This window comes from Vicugna pacos, chromosome 3 (genome assembly GCF_048564905.1).
Source record: "Vicugna pacos chromosome 3, VicPac4, whole genome shotgun sequence".
Lineage (NCBI taxonomy): Eukaryota > Metazoa > Chordata > Mammalia > Artiodactyla > Camelidae > Vicugna > Vicugna pacos.
In genome coordinates, this window is record NC_132989.1 from 83474524 (window position 1) to 83482737 (window position 8214).

The 8214-nt window shown below is 43.3% G+C and overlaps 1 non-coding gene across 1 annotated transcript; it reads right to left on the reverse strand.

Annotated features, from left to right (window-relative positions):
* Window positions 1-1616: 1616 nt before the first annotated feature.
* Window positions 1617-1689, reverse strand: TRNAI-AAU (transfer RNA isoleucine (anticodon AAU)). Its single transcript has one exon. It is a non-coding gene; the product is annotated as a tRNA-Ile (tRNA).
* Between the last annotated feature and the right edge of the window lie 6525 nt (window positions 1690-8214).

Here is an 8214-nt window from a genome sequence, read left to right on the forward strand (position 1 = left end):
TTATGTGCGATTTTTTTCTTACCCCTTTCTCTCAACATCCTGTTGGCTTACGTCTCTAAGAAAGCCTCTTACATATTTGGGGTTTGTAGGGGGAGCAGGACACGGGGAAGGGAAGATGCAGGGAAGCTCTTGATAAATTTGAAAAGGAAATGTCTTTAACAAATGAAGTCTCTCTTCCCTTGCCTAATTCTGAAATGCCTCCGGCTTGAAAGTCTCCCATATGCTTGTTATTTATGTATACCACGCAAATTCTAAACAAAGACTTCCATTCTTGGCCCCCCCACACACCCTCGAGCAGCGAGGAAATTTTCCACCGGAGGGATATAGGGGGATCCAGAGCAAAACGAAACCAAGGGTCACTGCACAAAACGTTACGGGCAAAAGCCAAATCTAAGGTTGTACAGACGTGGGGCTGATTAACCCTGCAGTGATGACTTTGTTTTCTTCCAGGAAGCCCAAACCTTCAAGTAGGTGCCTAGATTTGCTGTCCAGGGCTGCTGCAACAAAGTACCACAGATGGAATGGCTTAAACAACCGAAATTTCTTGTCTCACAGTTCTGGAGCCTGGAGGTCCAGATCGAGGTGTGGGCTGGGCTGGTTCCTTCTGTGAGCCGTGAGGGAGGATCTGTTCCAGGCCTCTCCCCTCGCTTCAAGTGGTTTGCTGGCCATCTTTAGTTTTCCTTGCCTTGTGGAAGCATCGCCCTGATCTCTGCCTCAGTATTCACGTGGTGAACACTCCCTGTGCGCGTGTCTGTCTCCAAATTTCCCCTTTTGATAAGGACATCAAGTCATATTGAATTAGGACCCACCCTAATTACCTAATCTTAACTACTTTGATCTGCAAATATCTTATTTAGTTCCAAGCAAGATCACATTCACAGGTATTGGGCGTTAGGACTCCAACACATGAATTTCACAGGTTCGAGGGCAAAATTCAGATGTAAAGCATCTGACCACAAAGCTGAAAACTCTGCCCAGGGAACAGCAAGTGAAATGATTGGGTGTTAGCCTTTCAAAAAAACACTCTGGCCTTCCTGGACTGTGGAGAGCAGATTTCTGAGCCATCCTCCAGAAAGAGCTAACCTCTGGAAGGTTCTCTTTAAGAATGAGGAGGTGGACAATTCAAGATGAGCAGTGATGCCTGCACTCTCTGGTTCTCAGAGTACCAGTCCCTTCTCTCTGCAAGCAGATGGCCAAAAATGAGGCTAAATCTGAGAGCAGCAGGCCTGCTGGGTGTTTGACTTCCCCTACTAAGAACCAACATTTTCCGCTGCTTCTCCTTGGGGATGCAAGGCAGGACAGAAGGTGGAGATGGAGACTAATCACCAGCTTTTGTTGCCAGTATTGATTCCATTCTGCTTTCCCTCCAAATAATTCCTTACTGATTCCTTCTCCTCCGCTCTCTTCAACCCTGAATACTAAGATTATCGACCATAAGAAATTCAAAGGAAAACAGTAAAGTGAGAAAGTCAACATTTTGCAGACAGCAACCTGTTTGATGTTTCCGAGGCCCCTCTCATTAGGATTCCACAGCCGTGGAGCCCTGTCCATGCTGGCCAGTACACAGGCACTAGGGACCCATGGATTTTTTTCCTTCTGTGTGTGTGTGTGTTTAATGGAGGTCCTGGGGATTGAACCCAGGACCTCGTGCATATTAAGCACGCACTCTAACACTGAGCTATACTCTCCCTTTCCTTCTCTATTTTGATTGAACTTCCTCAGGACTCAAAGGAGTAGGCAAGCTCTTTGTGGAGAATCATTTTTCGAGTCGTTTGTTTGTTTCCATCAAAGCATCTGTTCCTCCCTCTGTTATGCAGTGGAAGAGAAGTACTCTAGCAGAAGAAGGTGCAAGAGAGCCAGGGGCAGGATGGAGATGCCAGCCTCCTCCTTACTGTGGCCATGCCTGTGCTGGCTGAGCCATGACCCAACTGGTCCCTGACCTGCCTTCACATCTAAAGAGAAAGCACTAAAATATGGATGGAAGTTCTGGGGCACCAGCACAGCTTGTCAACCGGCAGTCTTCGCTGTAGGGTCATCAGGCAGCACCTTACTGTTTTATTGCCAGGCTTTCCCAGAGAGGATGCCTCCCCTCCTCCTGGGGGAGGTAAGCCTAGGACGGAAGATTTCCAGAGGAGGAAGAGGGTAAAGCCCTCACTGTCCAGGAGGTTGTGACAGGAGAAGTGGGCATTAAAACACTCCACAGAGGCAGCAAATACCCCTTCTCATGACCCCCCTTTCTCCACTGAATAGGTCAGTTGTCTGGTCTCTCCCATCGCAGCTGACCACGAGGACAGGCCTGTTCTGCGGCTTGGGCCAGCTCCTGATTCTGCCCCTCCTGTGGATCTTAACCACACCTTGACCCAGGCCCTGTCACCTTCTGCCTGAATTGCTGCAAATGCCTCCATGTCAGAGGCACTGCAGGTTTTGTCCTCTGACCTCCCAGCTCCCTGCTCCAGCAAAACTTCTACTTCACCCAATTTGCAGTGAGTCCAACATCACACCCACCCAGTGGGTGGAAAGGCAGACAATCAGCAGATGGAAACCATCTGACACTTTTCAGGAGAACTTGTAGCCTCAGCAGGCCTTTGCACCAATTAAAATCAGCCGTGGGGAAGTTGGGGGCTATTCGGTCAATGCATGTTAACTTTTAGTGTACTTGCTCCCTGTAATAATTTAGCTCTAGACTCCAAAGTCTATTAAGTTACAGTCTAATCCATGAATTTAGAGCCTCCAGTATGTCAAATGGAAACCTAACAGGACCCTATGAGGGCTTTCTGGGACAGATCCCCACGTCTCTTGCCTCTTGTTTGTAGAAAAGTTTTAGCCTCCTAGGCCTTCCTGAAGTTCCAAAGAGCAAATTTAATCAGAGACGTGAGAAAATGCAGAAACAAATGAAAATCACCACAAAAGACAAAATAATAACAGTTTAGCCATAAAATGAAGTCAAAGACCATTAGTTCCTCATCAAGAGCTGTAGATAATATCCTGAGCCATATCCTTGGGCGGTTTTGCAGAGACTAAAACCCTCGACAGGTGGAAGAAATTATCTGCATGCTGACCACAAGCGTGTAGACTCCAGACCAGCTGAAATCAGCAGGTTGATGATGTTGACTCCCAATTACCTCGCCACCAATCAATTAGAAGAATGTCCATGAGCTGATCAGGCAACCTAAGACACTTTCTCTCACCTTGTCTTTAAAATTCTTTCCCTGAAAGCCATTGAGGAGTTCAGGTCTTCTGCGCATTACCTCCTGTATCTCTTGCTCGGCGCCCTGCAATAAACGCTGCACCTTCCTTCACCGCAACCCGGTGTCAGCAGATTGGCTTAACTGCACATGGGCCACTGGACCCAAGTTTGGTTCAGTAACAAAATGTCAGTTTATTTATTTAGCAAATACAGTATTCACCACTCATCTGGAACCATTTTGTGTACTTTATACCATTTGTGTACTTTAAGCCATTTATATCAGCATAACCACATGAGGTCAATGTGTTTCAATCTTTATTTTACAGATGAGGAAAAGGGCATTCAGCTAGTAAGTTAGCAGAGCCAGGATTCAAACCTACACAATGTAATCTGGGTCCAGACTCTTCACTACCACATTGAGGATCAACTATAACCTTAATATGTCAAATGGAGCAAAAGACAGGAGGAAATCATTGAAAAGGTGTAGTTGAAATGGAGCCCTGTGGACATGAACTCCCTTGGACTTCCCTGTGAGGCATTTACTGCACTGGAACACAACCTTTCCCTAGCTCAACCAGGCTGGCCGGAGACTGAACAAGATGTGGTCCATGAAGTATAGCAACAACTATCAAAAGGAAACGCCTCTGCTCTTCAGTAGGACAGTACTGGGCCCCCAGGGGTGCTGGGCCACACTGTGTCCTCTTACCCCTGAGAGCTCTCTCCCTGCCCTTCTCTAGGTGGGAGTTCTATGTGGTAAGCACGAATAAGTCATGTAAAATTTCTATGGAATGGTATTTTATCCACCTACAAGGAGAAAAATAATACCCAAACCATCCATGTTTCCTTTTCAACTCAGTCACCGACTCGCTGACTTCCAGCTGGAACAGGGCCCTCCAGTGGCAGTCTCCATCCCCGCCCTCAGAGAGGGAAAGCCTTTAGACTGCCTTCCTTCACTTTTAAGTTAGCTGCTTCCTGTCAGGGAGGGAGTCTGTCATGGATAAGGTCATCATTCTCTTGGGGAAAGGCCCCCAAAGTGCTCCCCAGCACTTGGCAAATCCAGACTATAGCATCTGTCACATGTGCCCACACATCTGTTGCTTCTCCACAGTGGAAGAACCCCATGATTACTGCTGCTGACTAAATGAAACTCAACAACCTAGTTTATTCCAGCAGGTTCCTGGTAAACAGTGCTGCAGCTGAAAAGCTTATCCTGTTTACATTAGCGTGACAGCGTCTGGGCGGGGGCTCCCAGAGCAGGGCAGAGGCTATGCTCCCTGAATGTCAGCTGTTCGTAGGCTTTGTGTTTGGACAAATGGTGTTTAGGTAAGAAAGCTGCTGTTGATGTGATCTTTTGTATCCACTTTGAGCGTCTGACGTAGATGGACATGGTTCTATTTCAGTGTACACCAGACCTTCTTGGAGAGGGGAGCCATCAGGGTGTGTAATGATTGGAAGTTCTCTGTTGATTAAACTTTCGTACACTCTTTGACCTTCTTGAGCTTCTGCCTCTGTGTCAGGGTTTCTCAACCTCAGCACTATTAACATTTGGACCAGATCATTCTCTGCACGGGACAGGTCATAGGAAGTGTGGCAGTGCCCTGGCCTCTACCTGCTAGAAGCCAGTAGCACACCTCCCCTGAGTTCTGGCACCCGAAAATGCCTACAGATAACACCAAATGTGCCCTGGAGGAGGGCAGAATCATGCCCCACCTGAGCTGAGACCACCACTCAAAGTTAAAAAGAAAATTTCTTCTTATAAAGGCCAGCAAGGGGAGAGACCATCTGTGGACCACTTAGGAACCTCAGAGCAGCCTCTGCCAGTCTCCTCCTTCACCACCAGCCACGCCCACAGAGGATTCTGACAGGCCCTGCTTACTGGAACTCAGAAACACAAATTCTTGAAAGACTTCACGAAATATTACCAGAAAAATAAGAATCGTCTGATGAGCATTCAGAGCCCTCTATGGGCCCAGCCAATGCAATCTGCTCTTTAGATCTTTAAAAACATCTGTCCCATCAGCATTAAAAAGGAAGGGAATTCTGACACATGTTACAACATGGGTGACCCTTGAGGACACTATGCTAAGTGAAGTCAGCCAGACACAAAAGGAAAAATGCCGTATGATTCCACTCACATGACATATCTAAAGTAGTCAGTTACACAAGACAGATAATAGAATGGTGGTTACCAGGGGCGGAGGGGAGGGAGAGATGGGGAGTGATTTAACAGATACAGAGTTTCAGTTGTGCAAGATGGAAAGAGTTCTGAAGATTGGTTGCACAACCATGTGAAGGCACTTAACCCTGCTGAAACATACGTTGAGAAATGGTTAAGATGGTAAATTTTATATTATGTAGTTTTTACCACAATTAATAATAATAATAATAATAATAATAATAATAATAATAATGTAAAATATAAACAGGGGGAAAGAATGTCACTAAGTATCCTTGTCTTCTAACAGGGCCAGAACAGAGGCACCAGAACCCTGTAGATACCCAGCACAGCATCCTCACACGTGTCTAAATCCTGAATCCCAATCTGAATCCTGATCATCACCTGAAGTCGGCAAACATCCTAACATACAATTGATGAAAACTTCTCTTCATCAATTTTAACTTGCCTTTCCAATAAATTTAGGATACTTTAAAATATGGACATTTAAAATCATGTCCTATCCATCCGTGGGCCAAATTTCCGTAGGAAGTTCTAAAGAAACTTGGAACACCTGAAAGCCTCAGTGGTTGAGGAGCTGGGAATCAATACTTTTCCAAATTGCTAATCAGGCCCCAAAGAACCTGTGATTGAAGAGTATGGTGGTATATTAAGAAACCCCCCAAAAGGCACACTCCAGCAGAGGAGCAGAGCAGTAAGGGCACCTCGGCTTGAGAGGGAGGAGGCCAGGGAGGAGAGAGTCCAGTGACGGAACTGAGGGCCACGAGACCCTTGCCCTTCCCAAAAATTGCCCTACTGGCCAAGAAAGGGCTCCCATACCTCAAAATTCATGTGACTGATGGCCACCTGCAGCTCCCTGTTCTCACATAAGCAGAAACAAACATGGAAAACAACACAAGATTCAGATGCTCTTTTGTGGTATCCAACCAACTATCCAAACCAAAACCAATTAGTTTTACACTAATTTCCTTTTGTGGGAACATTCCATGGGAGCTGAGCGTGCTGCGTTTGCATCCCTTAATATTTCAAACCCGCTTTCCTTACCCCACTTGGGTTGGCCAGGACGACTTTTATCAGGGTTATTCTGCAGCTCAGTCACATGCTGTGTCCCCTTTTAACCTACAGCAGTGCTTCCCAACTATGTTCCAAATAAATAAGCAATAAATAAAATATATCTAAATAAATAGGTAAGTAGGTAGATACAGAGATATATAAAGGCAGTATTTTTCTTTTAAATATATTAAAATTAGAAAATGCTAAACACATGTGTATAGCTTTATCTTAGTTCTCTGGTTCTAAGATGAAGAATTTTTTCTCACATTCTAATGTTTCTGAAATCAAAATGTACTTAGTAATTAATGTGTGGCACTTAATTTTTTTCCTGAAAAGCTATTATTAAATCAATAGGGGGACCACAAGTATCTCAAAGCAATGAAATACTGTATCATGTAACCATATGAGACATCACAGGACCTGACCTACAGGCAGCTTGGACACCAGGCACCAGGCACTGATGAAAATTGTGAGTTCACAGGGCATTTCTTGGTGATCCTGGGCAGGAAAAATCATTATCTCCAGGGCAAGCTGTCCTACCAACAGTTGTCTTTTAAATGGTGACTGGTTTGGAGTGTGGATTAGGTCATAAAATATCAACAGATATTTTTATTTTATTGAATACTGAATGTGTATATCTTACACACTCACTGCCCATGGTGCTATTTCTGAAACAAAGATATTTCACATAAAATGTAGAGGTTTGTGGCTCTCAGATTGTATCTAAATCAAACATGTAAAAGTTCAAAATTCTCCAAGGTACATACAAGTGAAAATTTTCTGACTTTGATTTATAAGAAACTGAGAAATAGGTTGTCTAAGACAAAATAATTCATGGATTTTAAAGCAGTCTAATTCATATTGACCTGAATATTGTAATATATTTGGATTATGTTCATGTTCCTTTTTCTACAACATTCCTAATGCAAATGGAGTTTCCAAATTAGACTGTAATTTAAAAATATATAAGAATGGACCTTGTACTGCTTTTAATATGAGAATCTAACTCAGCAATATCATTATAAAATTTAGCAGATATGGAAAAATGGTCATAACACTGCTCTCATACAGACTCAAAATTCTGATGCATTTTTTACACAGATAGAACAAATAATTCTAAAATTTGTGTGGAACCACAAAAGATCTCAAACAGCCAAAGCAATCTTGAGAAAGAAAAAACAAGAGGCATCATGCATCCCAATTTCAAACTATATTACAAAGCTATAATAATAGAAACAGTATGATATTGGCAATAAAAACAGACACAGACTAACAGAACAGAAAAGGGAGCCAAAAAATAAACCCATGTATATATGGTCAATAAATTTATTATAAAGAAGCCAAGAATAAAAAAATTAAGTTAAAATGGAATAAAGACTTGAATGTAAGACCTGAAACCATAAAAATTCTAGAAGAGAACATAAGTATAAGCAACTTGACATGATTGATGGTGATGGTCTTTGGATTTAACAACAAAAGCAAAGGCAACAAAAGCAAAAATAAACAAGTGGGACTACATCAAAGTAAAAAGCTTCTGCACAGCAGAGGAAACCAGCAACAAAATGAAAAGGCAACCTACTAAATGGGGGGAAATATGTGCAGATCATATATCTGATAAATATACAAAGAACTCGTACAACTCAAAAGCAAAACAAACAAGCAATCCAATTAAATGGACAGAAGGTATGAATGGATATTTTCCAAAGAAGACATATAGATGGCCAACAAGCATGCTTAATACCACTAATCATCAGGGAAACGCAAACCAAAAACACAATGAAATATCTCACACTTATTA